This window comes from Phyllostomus hastatus, unplaced genomic scaffold (genome assembly GCF_019186645.2).
Source record: "Phyllostomus hastatus isolate PE091 unplaced genomic scaffold, TTU_PhHast_1.1 phas_contig_80, whole genome shotgun sequence".
NCBI classification, from domain to species: domain Eukaryota; kingdom Metazoa; phylum Chordata; class Mammalia; order Chiroptera; family Phyllostomidae; genus Phyllostomus; species Phyllostomus hastatus.
In genome coordinates, this window is record NW_025333960.1 from 7,294,659 (window position 1) to 7,312,998 (window position 18,340).

The 18,340-nt window shown below is 38.4% G+C and overlaps 1 non-coding gene across 1 annotated transcript; it reads left to right on the forward strand.

Moving 5' to 3' along the window:
• Positions 1-15,617: 15,617 nt before the first annotated feature.
• Positions 15,618-15,721, forward strand: LOC123826509. The gene has a single exon (XR_006787074.1). It is a non-coding gene; the product is annotated as a U6 spliceosomal RNA (small nuclear RNA).
• Positions 15,722-18,340: the final 2,619 nt, after the last annotated feature.

Consider the following 18,340-nt stretch of genomic DNA (forward strand, 5'->3'; position numbering starts at 1 on the left):
GAACCAAGGTCCAGTCTGACCCTACCAGTTTAACACCTGGTGCCATTCTCACCACCAATAGAATGGCAAAGGTGAGTACTAATTTCCAGGGTTCTAGGTAGCTTAACAGTTACTGTCTAATACCTGTTCCACCCTTCTCTCCATTGAATATTGATAATGTGGTTTGAATAAGCCACTTCAGCTCATGAGTAAGCCTGATTGAGAATCCTGTTCTCTTCACCAATTATTACTTGGGAATAAGCATATTAACTAATTCTAGTCAATGAGTAATGAGGGATGGTTTGATGGAATCTTTTGGGGAAGGATTTTCTAAACACAAGCCAGGCTCCTAGTCTCATCCCCTATCTGAGGCTGTTCATAAAAAGGATGAATGAAGAACCAATTTTCTCTCTTACATGACCTTAAAAGCAGGCAGATTTGTGATGATATAAGGCTATAGTTGACAGAGTAAAGGGACAGAAAGGACCTGGGTCCCAGGTTACATTTAAGGGAGTTTAAACTGGATTTTGTCACCTGTTGAAAATATCCTGTCTGAAAGAAGGCTGAATATATTTCTCTACAATTAAGGTAGGGGCAGTCACTGGGCTCTGGATGTTATGCATGGTAGAATCTGGAATTGCATTCCAGAGAGACCTATACCCACTCAAAGATCTGTTCATGCTGACTGCCCCATGTTGTCTGTATTCTCTCCTTATTAATTGTTTAGGGAGGAATGTAAAAAACGTAATAAGAATGGTACAAATGGGACCAGACAGTTCAAATATGTACTTTTATAACTAATACAGTTTGAATACTTGAAATAATACAATTACTACCAGTTCCTGCTTTAAATTGAAATATTGCATTCAGCATCAACAGTTTTTACATCTCTTCTGTTTCTCCCCAAATTTGTTACTTGAAAATTATTCAAAATTTATCCTGAGTGCATATATTCCATCAGTTTCAGCCAGTGGATAATGATGCTGGGGCACTCACCTGGGCCATCCTACTCATGGCAGTGCCACAGATATTTCCCCAGCCATAGCCAATATTGTGGCTGAACCAGTGATTGTGGCTCTTATGACTGCAAGATTCATCTCAACAGGGAACTTTGAAAAATCAAGATTAATTACAAGCCCTAGAGGGTACGTGGCATGACTGGAGCCACATAGCAAGGTCACAGGTAGAGAGAGAGGAAGAGAAAGAACAGACCTGAGACTCTGCCTTTACTGAAGTCAAGAGTGGGATGCTTAAACTTCTATGGAGGTATTCTTTACTGGCAAATTTAAAATGTAAGAGCAGGGATTAGGGAGCCTGAAGGGGAAAGTGGGTGGCTCTGGTGGTCAGTTATCTGCATTACTCAGGGCTTTCTGAAAGGAGAACTCATGGATAGGGTGACCTGTTTCCTTAACTAGTTGGTTAGCTAGTAGCTCTGTCTTACAGCAGGCAGTATGTTTATTTGATGTCTTTGAAATTGTCACCTCAGCAATTAAAAGTTTAATGTCAGGTGCTGACATTACAATAAAAAATGTTGTTGTCAGGCACTTACACTACAGTGCAAACTGTCCCCAAGTCCATGTTTCCAATGTTGCTTCTCAACTAACTGAATCTGCAGTTTCAGACCCATATCTTGGGAAACTTATTAAAAATACAGTGTTGTAGCCTTACCCCAGACCCTTGAAGAAATATCTCTGAAGGTTGACTAGTTATCTATATTTTTCAAATCTCCATGTGTAACTGAATGCAGGTCACTCCATGCCTCATTGAAATCCAACACTCAAGAGGCAGGTGCTGATGTAGAAGAAAGTAGTTTATTTTCAGGTGCCAGCTATCTGGAAGATGGAGGACTTATGTATCAAAGCCCAATTCCCTGGGAAGATGGGGGACTCTTGTCTCAGAGCTCATCACAACATCTCAGTAAATGCAGAGGTTTTTATAAGGAGGGAGAGGGAAACAGAAGAAAGAGGTCAAGGGAGAGAATTGAAAAGTTCTCTACCTGCAGGCAAGCACAGTTTATTCTGATAAGCAAGTGATGGTCTGGTGTGCTTTATCCTGGTTTAGTAATCCTGGCTTCACATCATCCTGGCTTCATGTCATCCTGCATTCACATTGAAGATCAAAAATTCTCCTGGAGCTGGAATGCCTAAAGGTCTGAGTCTATCTTTTGAAACTAGTTCCTAGGATTCTTATACAAACATACTGTTTATCTACAAGCTACATATTCGTCAGAGTCAGCATTTATAGAAACAATGTCAAAAGAATGGTGGGGTGGGTCACAATTCCCTACTGTTACACTTGGGTGACTCTGATGCATAGGTGGGTGAATGGGTAAATATATGATTCTCCACCAGATTCAATGAACTACAATTGATTATTGTATGTTTTTTAAAGCATTGGGCATTTTATCCCTTCAGTGCCAGTTTTGTTGTTATTGTTGCTATTTTCTTTATTCAATGTTAAACTTCTCCATGATATTTTGAGATACATGAATACTCATCTTTGCAACTTTTGCAGAACCTTCCATATGGGAAAAAAAAAGGGTATACCTATTTTTATATACAAGGATATAACACTGTTTGATATAAGTCCCAAATTTCTTGTCAGCTTAAAGTAAAAGATATGGGTGATGCCTATTTTTTTTTGTCTATTCATCACTGACTCTCATGATTTTAATATAACATATCCTGTCTTCCTTATGTGAACACATACCAGACTTGAGCTGATGAGACTAGCCTTAGGGTTTGGGTTAAGAGGTAGACAAAATTTAAGCCAGGATAACAAAGAGCTTCTCTGGAATCTTTTTAACTGAATCTGATGGAGAGGGTGAGTAGATTTTCTCTCTTTCTGGGCCTAGATAAGTTAGAAGAATGAGTTTAGAATTGCTTGTGGTCCATTGCCTGCTCTGTGGAGATCTATCATTCAAGAAGAGGAGGAAAGCTGACTCAAAGAAAGCCAACAGAAAGAGCAGGAGAAACTGAAATGGTTAGTCAGTACCTGGTGAAATTGTCCTTAAGGCCAGTTCCACGGCTACTATTCTATGTTTTTGTTATATTCTCTTTTTCTTCACAAGCTTATTTTAATTAGTTTCTGTTACTTATAACTATGACTTTTGACTTACATCACATGAAAGGAAAACTGGGACCAGGTAGCCCTCAGCTCAACTGAGTTTTTTCCCCAAACAAAACATTGAAGGCATTCTGATCTTACACTAAGATGAAAGAACAAGAATAGTTCCCAAGCCACACAAGTGCATTTGATGTTTGACAGTGAATCCTTTATTGTACCAGTTTTAAGTAGAAAATTTATATCAGTATTTGTCCCCTTTTTTGGTGCCTATCTGAATTCTGATGCTGTCTAATCATGCATCAGAAATGCATGATTATATTTAAGAGATACTCATATTAACTGTTATAAGACCTTTTGTTGAGAGCATTATTGAATTATGGCCTATAAAATTAGTTAATATTTCTATCTTGGTATCAGACTGGTGAATTAAATATAGATATAATGATGAACATAACCCCTGCATTCTTTCCTTTTTGAGGGCCACAATAATCTGTCCCTTTCTACATGAGATGTGGGGATGTTTTTGATTCACCATCTTTCTGAAGGTGGAAGCTATTTCAGGGGTTTCAAATGAAAAAAAAAAGGAAGGAAGGAAGGAAGGAAGGAAGGACACAGAAGACAGATGGCAGAAGACAATGGACCACTGAAAAGGTAATAAAGCAGTGGCCACAACCTCTATCCCAGATGCTATATCACAGGTAATGTGAGAACAGATCAATGTGATAGGAGGCTATTGACCTGATGAATGAGTGCTTTTCAGTCCCCATCCAGAAGAAGAATCCCATTTCTAGTTTTGCCTCAGGGCTATGTTAATTTTTCTGCTGTCTATCGCAATGTATCATCTGGATGTTTTATAGACCATCCCACTGGTTTACTCTATCAATGTCATGATGTTTATTACCATTTACTAGAATGCACTGTTAAGGTACACGTGGGCTAGTGAATTGGAAAGAAAAACCCTGTAAAGTTTGAGGCAACTATCACATTAATGAAGTCCAATGACCTGGGAAATGTCTGGACATTTCTTCCAAAGGAAAGGCCAAGTTATTCAAGTTTTCATCTGCTCCCACTAAAACACACACACACACACACACACACACACACACACACACACACACAACACATAGTGTTTAGAAGTCCTCTTTGGGTTTTGAAGCTAGCAATTTTGCTTCAATTCATATATCAAGTGACTATAATGGTTGCCACTTTTAAAAGGGGAATTAATAAGAGGCAGGTTCTGCAGCAGGTCCATACAGGGATATAAATAGGCCTGTTTCTTGGACCATGTAACCTGGCAGATCCCACAGAGATATCTGTGGAACACAAAAATTACAAGTCCCAGATGGAGAGTGACAATGCAGTCTCCTAGTGTTCTGCAACAAAACCATGCTTCTGCTGAAAAAAATTAGACACCAGTGGGAAAGTAGTTCTTGGCATGCTGTTAGGCATGTCTGGTAGAAATAGGGTAGGTGACCATGGGTCATCACCCAAAATATCTGTGACTGAAGCCATGCATAATGAGTTGGGTAAACATACCTATCATCCCCCAAAGTTTCCTCATGTTCCTTTGAAATCCCGTCCCTCTCTTTTTCAAGGGGCACACACTGATCTGCTTTCTGTCACTCTAAGTTAATTTGCAGTTCCTAGAATTTTATATAAAATCATATAATAGGACTGTTTTTTGTCTGGCTTTGTTAATGCAGCATATTTTTTTGAGATTTATCCATGTTGTTGTATGTATCAATGGTTCATGTTTATTTTATTGCTGAGTTTTCCATTGTATGAAGATACCACCAAGTGTTTATCCATTCACCTCTTAATGGATATGCCAGTTGATTACATTTTTTACTATTCTGAATAAAGTTATTATGAATATTGTTTTACAAGTCTTTGTATGGACTATATTTATTTTTCCTAAATAAATATCTAGAATTTAAGTGGCTGGATCATATGGGAGGTATAAACTAAACTATTTAAGAAACTGTCAGTTCTTTTAATGTGTTTATATCACTGTAAATTCCCACCAGCAGCGAGTGTGTGAGAACTGTCTTTTCCACATCCTTCACAACACTTGCTATGGTCAGCATTCATAAGTAGAGCCATTGTAATAGGTGCTATCTTATTATGGGTTTTAATTTGAATTTCTATAATAAATAATATTATTGAACATTTTTATATGCTTGTTTGCCATCTTCTCTGACAAACTTTGTTCAGAATTATTATAATTCTAGATGTGAGAGATTTTTAAAAATTATATATAGAATTTAAAATGTTTTCTCCCTAATTGTGACTTGGATTTCCATTTTTAATTTTGATAAAGTTAAATTTATGAACTTTTTTCAATGGATTGTGTTTTGGTGTCATATCTAAGAAATCTTTGACAATGCAAAGTCACAATGCTTTTCACCTTTTTTATTTGACAAGTTTTGTAGATTTAGGTTTTGCATTGAAGTCTTAGATTCATTTTGAATTAATGATGATAAGCTATATAAAATATGATTTGAACTTTATGATTTTTCCTATGAATATCCATTTTTATAGCCCTATTTATTAAAAAGACTACCCTTTGTCCACTGAACTGAGTTTGCACCTCGGTAAAAAATCAGTTGTCTATAAAGAAGTGGGTCTGTTTCTAGATTTGTTATTTACTTCAGTTGATCAAATTCTTTATCAAGACAACAATGTCTTGCTGTCTTGAATGTTGTAGCTTTATAAGTACTGACATCAGATGGTGTTAGTACCCCAGTTTTGTTCCTTTTTTAAAACGCTGTTTTAGCTATTCTAGATACATTGTAATTTTATATGAATTTTGGAATCAGCTTTTCAATTTAAAAAGTATTTTCTGGGATTTTGACTGGGATGTAATAATTCAATGTACAGACCAACTTTGGGAGAAGTTATATTTTAGAAATATTAATTCACCAGTGAACATGATATGTTTTATCATTTATTTAGATCTTCTTTAATTTCTATCAGCAATGTTTACTAATGTAGAGTATATTAGACATACATATTTTGTCAGATTTATCCTTGTTTTTTATCAAATTTAATTTCCAATGTTCATTTATAATATGTAGATAGAAAGACAATTGGCTCCCTGGCTAGCGTAGCTCAGTGGATTGAGCGTGGGCTGTGAACCAAAGTGTCGCAGGTTGGATTCCCAGTCAGGGTACATGCCTGGGTTGCCGGCCATGACCCCCAGCAACCGCACATTGATGTTTCTCTCTCTTTCTCTTTCTCCCTCCCTTCCCCCTCTAAAAAATAAATAAATAAAATCTTAAAAAAAAGAAAGACAATTGAATTTATACATTGATTTTTATCCTGTCATGTTGCTAAATACATATATTAACTTGAATATTTTTGTATATTTCATCAGGTTTTCTATACAGAAACTCATGTTGCCTGAAAATAAAGAGAGTTTTCCTTCTTCAACCACAATCTGGATGCCTTTTATTTCTTTTCCTTGCCTGGCTGCACTGGCTGGAATCTCCAGCACAATGTTGAATAAAAGTGGTGAGAGTAGACATTCTTTGAGGGAAAGTATTCAGTCTTTTATTACTAAGTATGATAATAGCTTTAGGTTTTTCATATTTTCCTCTTATCAGGTTAAGGCAGTCCCTTTTTATTTCTAGTTTGCTACAGGTTTTTTTTTTTTAATCAGCAATGAATCTTAGATTTTGCCAAATGCATTTTTCTGCCTATATCAAGCAAATAATATGGCTTTTTAGTTTGTTAATATGGGCAATTACATTGCTTAATTTTCAAATGTTAGACCAACCTTTCATTCCTAGGATAAACTCCATTGATTTGATTATCAGTTTATATAGATTAGATTTGATTTACTGAAATTTTGCTTAGAATTTTCATACCTATTTTTCAAAGGGATATTGGTCTGTGTTTCACTTTTTCTATAAAGTATTCATCTTGTATTGGTGTCTGGTGGTGCTGGTTTATGTAATGCGCAAGGAAGTATTCCTTCTTTGATTTCATTTTCTTTTCCAACTTTAATTCTTTTTTACTGAGACTTAATGATTACCACAATAAACCTAGTTAACATTCATCACCATACATAGCTACAGACTTTCTTCTTCTTTTTTAAGTATATTTTATTGATCATACTATTATAGTTTTCCCAATCTTCCCCCCTTTTATGCCCCCTCTACCCTGCACTCCCAGCCCTCCAGCATTCCCAGCTTTTAGTTCATGTCCATGGGTTTTACATATAAGTTCTTTGACTTCTCTGTTTCCTATACCATTTTTAACCTCTCCCTGTCTATTTTATGCCTACCAATTCTTCTTCTTATTCCCTGTACATTTCTCCCATTCATCCCTTCCCCCTTCCCACTGAAAAACCTCCATGTGATGTCCATTTCTCTGATTCTGTTCCTGTTCTAGTTGTTTGCTTAGTTTTTGTTTTCATTTTTTTTTAGATTTGGTTGTTAATAGTTGTGAGCTTTTTTAGGTTCAGTTTTTGATAGTTGTGAGTTGTCATTTTACTGTTCAGGGTTTTTTATCTTCTTCTATTCCCTACATAAGTCCCTTTAACATTTCATATAATAAGAACTTGATGATGAATTCCTTTAACTTGACCTTATCTGGGAAGCACTTGATCTGCCCTTCCATTCTAGAGGATAGCTTTGCTGGATAGAGTAATCTTGGTTGTAGGTCCTTGCCTTTTATAACTTCAAATACTTCATTCTAGCCATTTCTTGCCTGCAAGATTTCTTTTGAGAAATCAGCTGATAGCCTTATGGGAACTCCTTTGTAGGTAATGCTCTCCTTTCTTCTTGCTACTTTTAAGACTCCCTCTTTATCTTTAATCTGGGTAACTTAATGATGATGTGCCTTGGTATGCTCTTCTTTGGGTCCAATTTCTTTGTAACTCTCTGGGCTTCCTGGACTTCCTGGAAGTCTATTTCCTTTGCTAGATCGAGGAAATTTTCCCTTATTATTTGTTCAAATAAGTTTCCAACTTCTTGCTCTTGTTCTTCTTCTGGCACCCCTATGTTAGAGCATTTAAAGTTGTCCCAGAGTTTCCTCCTAAGCCTCCTAAGCCTCTCCTCATTTTTTTTTAATTCTTGTTTTTTCATTCTGTTCAAGTTGGATGTTTATTCCTTCCTTTTGTTCCAAATCATTGATTTGAGTCCCGGTTTCCTTCCCTTCATTGTTGATTCCCTGTATATTTTGCTTTATTTCACTTTGAGTAGACTTCATTTCTTCCTTCATTTTGTGACTGAGCTCAATCACTTCTGTGAACATCCTGATAACCAGGGTTTTTAACTCTGCATCACATAGGTTGGCTATCTCCTTATTGCTTAGCTCTTTTTCTGGAGTTTTGATCTGTTCTTTCATTTGGGCCATATTTCTATGTCTTGGTGCACCTGTTATGTTGTAAGAGGGCAGGGCCTTTGGTATTCACCAGGGCCAGCCAACCCTCTTTGCTGTGTTGTGGTGCTGCCTGTGGTGGAGGGGTCAGAGAGGGAACAATACAGCTCACTTCCTCCACTCTAGCCCCACTTTCCAATGAACTCTTTCATGTCAGTATGAGAGTTTCTCCTACCATGACCACCCCACAGTAGTTAACAGCTAGCTTTGAGTCTTTAGTTTCCCATTCAGCCAACCCTGCCTTCCCCACACAATCCACCCCTTGCAGTGAGTCCTCTCTGCTCACCTGCCTGACTCCATCCCTCCTGCCCATCTGAATGAATCTTTATTGAACTCTTTGGTTGTCAGAGTTCCATGCAGTTTGATTTTCCAGCACTTCTGTTTGTTTATTGTTTTTAGGTTGGTTGTTATCCTTCTTTTGGTTGTGTGAGGAAGCAAAGTGTTTCTATCTACACCTCTATCTTGGCCAGAACCCCCAAACTTTATTCTTCCAATGAGAACTTTTAAAAACTATTCCCTTAGCAACTTTCAAAACATATGATACGATATTATTAACTGAGTCACCATACTGTACATTCCATCCCAGGACTTTATTCTATAACTGGAAATTTGTACCTTTTGGACATCTTCACTCATTTAGCCCACCCCTCACCCCCAACTACCAATCTGTCCTCTGTATCAACATGTTCATTTTTGCTTGTTTGGGGGGCATATTTTTTATTTGGGTTTTAGATTATACAAATCCATACATATATATACAAATACGTATACATATAATATATGTTTTACTCTGACATACTTAACATAATGCCTTCAAAGTTTATCCATATTGTCACAACTGGCAAGATTTGCATCTGTTTTATGACTGAACAATATCCCATTTTCTTTATTTATTCATCCATCAGTGGACATTTAGGTTGTGTTCATGTCTTAGCTATTGTAAATAATGCTGCAATGAATGTATATCTTTTTGAGTTAGTAATTTCATTTCCTTCAGATAAAAGCCTAGAAGTAGAATTATGGATCATAAAGTAATTCTATTTTACCCTTTTCAATCTTCTAAAGTTTTTCTGTAGAATTGGATTATGGATTTTTAAACAGTTTATGGAATTCACTGGTGAGTCTATCTATTTCTAGATTTTCCTATGAGCATGTTTTCAGTCCAGTTTCTTCAGACTATCTATTTGTTCCTGAGTAGGCTTTGGGAAGATCGTGTCTTGCATATATATAGCATTGGAGAGTAGAAAGGAAATAGGATTTGGATGTGGAAAAGGATACTGGTTTTCAGTCTTAGCTCCACTCATAGCTATATAATTCTAAGAATTATTTTATTTCCTTTTGGTCCGGTTTCCTATTCTCTATAAAATGCATATAATAACAATAGATGTTGTAAAAAGCTATTGATAAATGTATGCAGTGCTAATGTATGAGGAACCTAATATGGGCCCAGGCTACTTACTGTACTCAGTGGTTATGCACATAATATAAATTTTCTCATTGAACCTTCTAGGGGTAGGTCTTCTTGACTCTGAAGTCCAGGTTCTGAATGCTTTCCCAGATGCAGGGCTTTATCTTCATGCAGAGTGTGAGTATTAGAGAGCCTATCTAGGGCTCCACATGGACCTGGGGCACTACTATACTTTTAGTAAAACTGGCAATTCTTAAAGGACTGGCAATCCTTAGTCAGCGAATACAAAACACTGTATTAGTTAGAGTTCTTAATTTCAAGTCACAAAACCCAAGATCAGTTAAAGCTGGAAAGGATTTTGTTGAAGGGTGTTAGCACAATTCCAGCCTCTCTGGAATGGCCAGACAGGCGGGCTTAGAATCATCACAGCTAGGGACATAGCCATCAAAGAGCCTATGGCTCATACCACCACTTTCACTAGAAATGGTCTTGCAGGCTTCTTTATTGCTGTCTTCTTCACTGAAGTTTCTCATTGGTGTGCCTGATTGGGAAGCCTATACTACATGAGGCCTAGATCTCAAGGGAGGTGGAAGGTGAATTTCTGGCTTACCTTGGACATGTGGGACTTATAGGGTAAGAAATTCTTCAAATATTAGATGGACATTCAAATATACTGAGCATGGCCTTTACTGGGAGGCTCAGTTAGTTAGAGTATCCTCCCCTTACACCAAGGTTGGGGGTTCAATTCCTGGTCAGGGCACCTACAAAAGTTAACCAGTAAATACATAAATAAATGGAACAACAAATCAAGGTGTCCTCTCTCTCTCTCTCTCTCAAATGAATAAATAACATTAAAAAACACTGAACAGCCTCAAAATGTGACAAATGTTCTCTAGGATGACATAAAAATCACCATGGTGCATTAGAAGCATAATAGAGCACAGTTTCTTTTTCAACATTGTATCAGGAGAACAACAACAACAAAAAGACAGCCAGTGCAATGAGTTTCATCAAGCACAATGTAATTTTGCTACTTCTAAGAATTTCTTGGAGCATTAAAGCTAATTTTCTTATATTGGAGTTATGTGTGGTAGCACAAAGAAGGCTATTTATTTCTTCCTAGGCTTAAAAGAGTTATGGGCAACTGACACTGTTTGGGGAGCAAGGTAACAATTGTACCTTCATTGTCCAGACAACCAGAACCCTAGTAAGACTAGGAATTTCAGAAATAACTATGAGTGTGTGTGTGTGTGTGTGTGTGTGTGTGTAATCTCATAAATACACATTATAAATTATAATATAATATAAAATATATATTGTAATCTTATAAATATATTATATTATATATATACACACACAATGTAAGATGACATATTTTAAACAAAAAAATGAAATTATTTTTATGTATTATAACTTATCTTCTATTTCACCTATTCTTTTTATTTCTTTTCCTATGTTTCCACATGTTAGGCAATTTATTAGTCACTAATAACAGTTCTAAGATGTTCTAGAAGGAAATTATTTTATATTATATTGCACTAACTATCCAAAAGTCAAGAGCAATGCAATCATTGCCTTTCCCTTCCCTTTCATTAGCTCTTTGTCCTTATTTTCCTCAAGTCAAGGAAAACAAAGAAACACTAAGTTAGGTATGTTAAACATATATTTTTATTCCAATTATTTTCCTGTAGCAGGCTTATGCCTCTACTCATTTCTAGGATATGCACAGTTGATATTTAAGCTACAATCCATAGAAGTTTTAATTATCACTTGTATTCTACAAACTTCCAACTCTTAATAAATGAGTGCATAATTTTTAAGGAAAGTAGAGACTTTTCCCCCCAAAATTACTTCATAGCCCTGTAAAATAGTCATGGGCAGTTATTTTATTTTTATGAAAATAGAGGTATATTATATATAATTGTAATGGGGTGCAACCAGGAGCCCCCAAAGAGGGGTTTGTAATGGGGTCCATAATTTGGGGTGTCCAGGAAATATAAAAAAAAATATAGGATATCCCCACCTCCACAAGTCTGGACTGGGGGATGGGACACATGGAACAGGGCCATTGAGAGTTATTTTCCATATCAAGAGTTGGAAAGCTTCACACCTGATATGCAAAAATGGTTATTTTAGATATCTAGAACAGCTGGCTAGCTTCATGGATATGTTAAGGAGTTGTAGCCATGCTTTGAGCCGGGGAGATGGGAACAACTTCAATCCATGATGTAACTGGAATGCAGCTCTCCCTGGTTATAGTGCCTGCCTGAGAGCTTGGAGATAGCTTGCTCCACACCATGGGGCCATGCCTGCCTGGACTAACTATGGCAGCCAAGAAAGGCTGGAAAAATACAGGAATGCTAGCAGGTGTAGCTGATTGTTGGAGGAGTCAGAAATGGGGTTTCAAAGGAAGACTCGCACCAGGATTTAAACCCAGATGCAGCATCCATGCACGTTAAAACCACATGGTTTTGGGGTTCCCTTTACCACTGGCTTAGGGAGCAAGAGAGCAAGATGTAGCAGACCTGCAGAGCTCCCTCATAGTGGTTCAGAAGTGTTGGGAACTTCCCTGCCTTGTTTCAGAAGCTGTAATCCCCCATAGCTAAGGCCAAATTAAAAGACCTTGGGACCATAAGACACTAAGGAGACAAAACTTATCTTTCTGGCAGGAGCACATCCTCTGCCTCCTTTGCTACACCCTGCTTGGATCCTAGAGGATGGCTGGATAGTCAATGATGGGTAAGACTCCTTAAGGGAGGAACAGCCTAAGACAGGCACAGTCTCAAAGGGGCCATCAGGGAAGGACTTAGGGGACTATAGAAAAGGGGTGATGGACCTTCACCCCTTGGTTTTGTTATAGCCTGAGTCCTCATTCTATCTGTAAGAAGTCTCCTAGTCTCTTGGCTGCCTTACTTCCACTGTCTGACTTAAGCCTAAAACAATGCCGGAGGTGGGAGTGGGCATGGCCCTGTGCTGGAATCGGCAGTTCCCTGGGGTGGGGGGGGGGGAGGGGGAGGGGATCAGGCCTAAGAAAGAATGCATAAGATTCTGTGAAACTTGCTTTGCTAAGAATGCCCTCAATTTAAATGTTAAGGGTTTAAGCATGAAATGAGCTTGTTTCCCAAAGTTTTATAGCCCTTTGGCGTCACTCCATCTATCTGACCCTGACTCAGAAAAAACTCTTATAGTTCTTTGAATGTTATCTATTCCTTGATCATAACTGCCTGACAATGATTGATGACCTTTACATATACACCCCATATTCATATGCAAACTAAAAGCCCATTGAGAGAGAGGCTCCATGCCTTTCTCTCTGACAGACAGGTCAGCCTTTCCTCCCCAAGAAGATCATGTCTTCGTAGACTTATTCTCATCCACAGCAGCTGGGGGAGCTTTGTGAGCAAAGATCCCCACCCCCCCCATGGAAGAACTCAGGAGAGACATTTCAGGACTAGGGATGGGTATGATGCAAGACCTTGCATGGAAGGAAAGGAGCAAGAGGACTCACTGGTGGGCCATAAGAAGGTGACAGACTTCTGGCCAAGATGGAGGCATAGGTAGACACACTGTGCCTCATCACACAATCAAAATATGGACAGCAACAATTTAGAAACAAAATAACAATCAGAACTGACAGAAAATTAAACTGTATGGAAATCTGACAACCAAGGAGTTAAAATAGACACATTCATCCAGACAGGTAGGGGAGGCGGAGTTGGGCAGCTGGGCGGAGAGGGGTTTCGACAAAAAAGGTGTGGCACCGGGTGCACAAGGGAGCAGTTGACAACCCCGGGCATGCAAGATAGCAGCGGGCAAACCTGGGACTTGGGGTGGCAATGGGCAGACCCAGCAACGTGGAGATTGTGAAGCGGGGCATGGTGTGCAAGGTGGCTGGCTGACCAGGCGGTCCCACATTCACGTGCAGATAAACCAGGCGAAACTGGGGAGCCAGACAGACCACATACCCCAGGTCCCAGGGTGGGAAAACAAAGCCTCAAAAACACCAATTGAAAACACCTGTAGGGGTTGAGGTGCCAGGAGAGACTCCCAACCTCACAGGAGAGTTTGTTGGAGAGACCCATGGAGTCCTAGAATGTACATAAGCCCACCCACACCAAAATCAGCACCAGAAGGTCCCAGTTTGCTTGGGGGAAGCGGCAGAAGGGACTGAAATCTGACAGAGAGAGGAGCAAGTGCCATTGTTCCCTCTCAGACCCTGCCCCCACATATAGTGTCACAACCCAGCCATGTGGATTGACCTGCCCTGGTGAATACCTAAGGCTCTGCCCCACATATGTAACGGGTATGACAAGACAAAAAAAAAATGGCCCAAATGGAAGAACAGCTTAAAGCTCCAGAATAAGTACAACTGAGCGATGAAGAGCTAGCTGACCTATCAGATGCACAGTTCAAAGCACTAGTCAGGGTGAGATCAGGATGCTCCCAGAAGTGGTTGAATTTGATGGCAAATTAGATGAAAAAAAAATGAAGGCTATGCTAAGTGAAATAAAGGAAAATGCACAGGGAACCAATAGTGATGAGAAGAAAATTGGAACTGAAATCAATGGAGTGGACCAGAAGGAAGAAAGAAACAACCAAACAGAAAAGAATGAAGAAACAAGAATTCAAAGAAATGAGGAGAGGCTTAGGAACCTCCAGGACATCATTAAATGTTCCAACATCCAAATTATAGGGGTACCAGAAGGAAAAGAGGAAGAGCAACAAGTGGAAAACTTATTTGAACAAATAATAAAAGAAAACCTCCCTTATCTGGCAAAGGAAATAGATTTTCAGGAAGTCCAGGAAGCTCAGAGAGTCCCAAAGAAGTTGGACCCAAGGAGGAACACACCAAGGCACATCATAATTACATTACCCAAGATTAAAATGAAGGAAAGAATCCTAGAAGCAGCAAGAGATAAGGAGACAGTAACCTACAAAGGAGTTCCCATCAGACTGTCAGATGATTTCTCAGAAGAGACCTTACAGGCAAGAAGGGGCTGGAAAGAAGTATTCTAAGGCATGAAAGGCAAGGATGTACATCCCAGATTACTCTATCCAGCAAAGCTTTCATTTGGAACAGAAGGGCAGATAAAGTGCTTCCCAGATAAAGTCAAGTTAAAGGAGTTCATCATCACCAAGCCCTTATTTTATGAAATGTTAAAGAGACTTATCTAAGGAAAAGAAGATAAAAACATGTATAGTAAAATGACAGCACACACAATTATTAACAACCACACCTAAAACAGAAACAAACTAAGCAATCAACTAGAACAGGAACAGGAACACAGGAATGGAGATCAGATGGAGGGTTATCAAAAGAGGAGTTGAAGGAGGAGAGAGGGGAAAAAAAAGGTACAGAGAATAAGTAGCATAGATTGTAGGTAGAAAATAGACAGGGGGAAGGCAAGAATAGTGTGGGAAATGTAGGAGCTTAAGAACCTCTGACACCTGGACATGAGCTAAAGGGGGATGGGAATGTGGTTGGGAGAGGGTGTGCAAGGTGGAGGGGAATGAAGGGGGGAAAATGGGACAACTGTAATAGCATAATCAATAATATATATATTTTTTTAAAGGCCCCAGTGGGTTTGGATTAAGAATTGGCGATCCCAGTGACACAGTTCATGGTGCTGGGAACTGCAAGAAGCCTGCCATCCTAGTGCAGATTATTAGGAAGAATGCGGAGCTAGCTGAGCCACATACTTCTATTTTTTCCTGAGATATGGTACAAAGTTTGGGCTCTTGCAGTTTCTATGAATTTTTCAAGAAATTCATGAGGTCAGTGCTTGCTTCGGCAGCACATATACTAAAATTGGAAAAATACAGAGATTAGCATGGCCCCTGACCAAGGATGACATGCAAATTCGTGAAGCGTTCCATATTTTTCTAAAAGAATATACCTCCACCAAACCAGCTCTGTAAGAGATTCTAAAGGGACTGCTTTAAGGAAGGGAAGGAAAAGAGAGAGAGAGAGAGAGGAACACACGTACATACAAGACAATGAATAAGTACCTATCAATAATAACCTTAAACGTAAATGTATTAAATGCTCCAATCAAAAGACATAGAATAGCTGAATGGATAAGAAAAAATGACCCACATATATGCTGCCTACAAGAGACCCACCTCAGGAAAAAAGACCTGCACAGGCTGAAAGTGAAGGGCTGGAAACAAATCTTCCAAGCAAATGGACAGGAAAAAAAAGCCAGAGTAGCAATACTCATATCAGACAAAATAGACTTCCAGAAATGGTCCATAAAGAGAGACCCAGAAGGTCACTTCATAATACTCAAGGGAAGAATCTACCAAGAAGACAGAAATATTGTAAATATATATGCACCCAACATGGGAGCACCGAAATACATAAAGAAAGTCTTAGAGGACTTCAAGAAAGATATGGACAGCTACACAATTATAGTGGGAGATTTTAACACCCCGCTATCAAAAATGGACAGATCTTCCAAACAAAATATCAACAAAGGTATTGTGGCATTGAACAATACCCTTGATGAAATGGACTTTCCTTATATACACAGAGCCCTCCATCCAAAAGAAGCTAAATACACATTCTTTTCAAATGTACACGGAACATTTTCTTTTCTTTTTTTTTTAAGATTTTATTTATTTATTTCTGGAGAGGGAAGGGAGGGAGAAAGAGAGAGAGAGAGAGAAACATCAATGTGCGGTTGCTGGGGGTCATGGCCTGCAACCCAGACATGTACCCTGACTGGGAATCGAACCTGCGACACTTTGGTTCACAGCCCACACTCAATCCACTGAGCTACGCCAGCCAGGGTACATTTTCAAAGATTGACCACATGATAGGACACAAAACAAGCCTCAACAATTTCAAGAAAATTGAAATCATACCAAGCATTTTCTCGAACCACAAGGGACTGAAGCTAGAAACCAACCCCAAGGAAAAAAACCCAAAGCACTCAAAATCATGGAGATCAAATAGCATGCTATTAAACAATGAATGGGTCAAGAATGATATTAGGGAAGAAATCAAAAGGTTTCTGGAAACAAATGAAAATGAACTCACAACAACCCAAAACTTATGGGACACAGCCAAGGCAGTCCTGAGAGGGAAGTTCATAGTGATACAGGCCCACCTAAAAAGGTTAGAAACATTCCAAACAAACAACCTAACCCTATGTCTACAAGAACTTGAGGAACAACAACAAAGACAGCCCAGAGCAAGCAGAAGGAAGGGAATAAGCAAGATCAGAGCAGAATTAAATGACATAGAGACTAAAAGCACAATTCTAAGGATCAATGAATCCAAGAGCTGGTTCTTTGAAAATATAAACAAAATTGACAAGCCTTTAAGCAGGCTCATCAAGAAAAAAAGAGAGAAGATCCAAATAAACACAATCAGAAATGAAAGAGGAGAGATTACAACTGATACCACAGAAATACAAAAGATTGTAAGAAATTACTACAAAGAGCTGTATGCCAACAAATTTGAAAACCTAGATGAAATGGATAACTTTCTAGAAAAATATAATCTTCCAAAACTCAATGAAAAAGAAGCAGAAAGCCTGAACAGACCAATAACAACAAAAAGAAATTGAAGCAGTAATCAAAAAACTCCCAATACACAAAAGCCCTGGACCAGATGGTTTCACAGGAGAATTCTACAAAGCATTTAAGGAAGAGCTAACCCCTATCCTTCACAGACTATTCCAAAAAATACAAAAAGATGGGAGACTCCTAAACTCTTTTTATGAGGCCAACATCATCCTAATTCCAAAACCAAATAAAGACACAAGAAAGAAAGAAAACTTCAGGCCAATATCACTGATGAACATTGACACTAAAATCCTCAACAAAATACTGGCAAACCGCATCCAACAATACATTAAAAAGATGATACACCATGAGTAGTGGGATTCATTCCAGGGATGCAAGGATGGTACAATATTCTAAAATCAGTAAATGTAATACATCACGTAAACAAAAGCAAAGACAGAAACCACATGATCATATCAATTGATGCAGAAAAAGCATTTGATAAGGTACAGCACCCATTCATGATAAAAACACTCGGCAAAGTGGGAATAGAGGGAGCATTCCTCAACATAATAAAGGCCATGTATGAGAGACCTACAGCCAATATCATACTCAATAGGCAAAAATTGAAATCTTTTCCACTAAGATCAGAAACAAGACAAGGCTGTCCACTTTCACCACTTCTATTCAATATAGTACTGGAAGTTTTAGCCACAATGATCAGACAAGGAAAAAGAAATAAAAGACATCCAAATTGGAAAGGAGGAAACAAAACTGTCACTGTTTGCAGATGGCATGATAGTGTACATAGAAAATCCTATAGACTCCACCAAAAAACTGCTTGACCTAATAAATGAATTTGCTAAAACAGCGGGATACAAAGTCAATATCCAGAAATCAAAGGCATTTCTGTACACCAACAATGAAACTGCAGAAACAGAGATCAAGGAAAAAATTCCATTTGAAATAGCAAAAAGAAAAATAAAATAC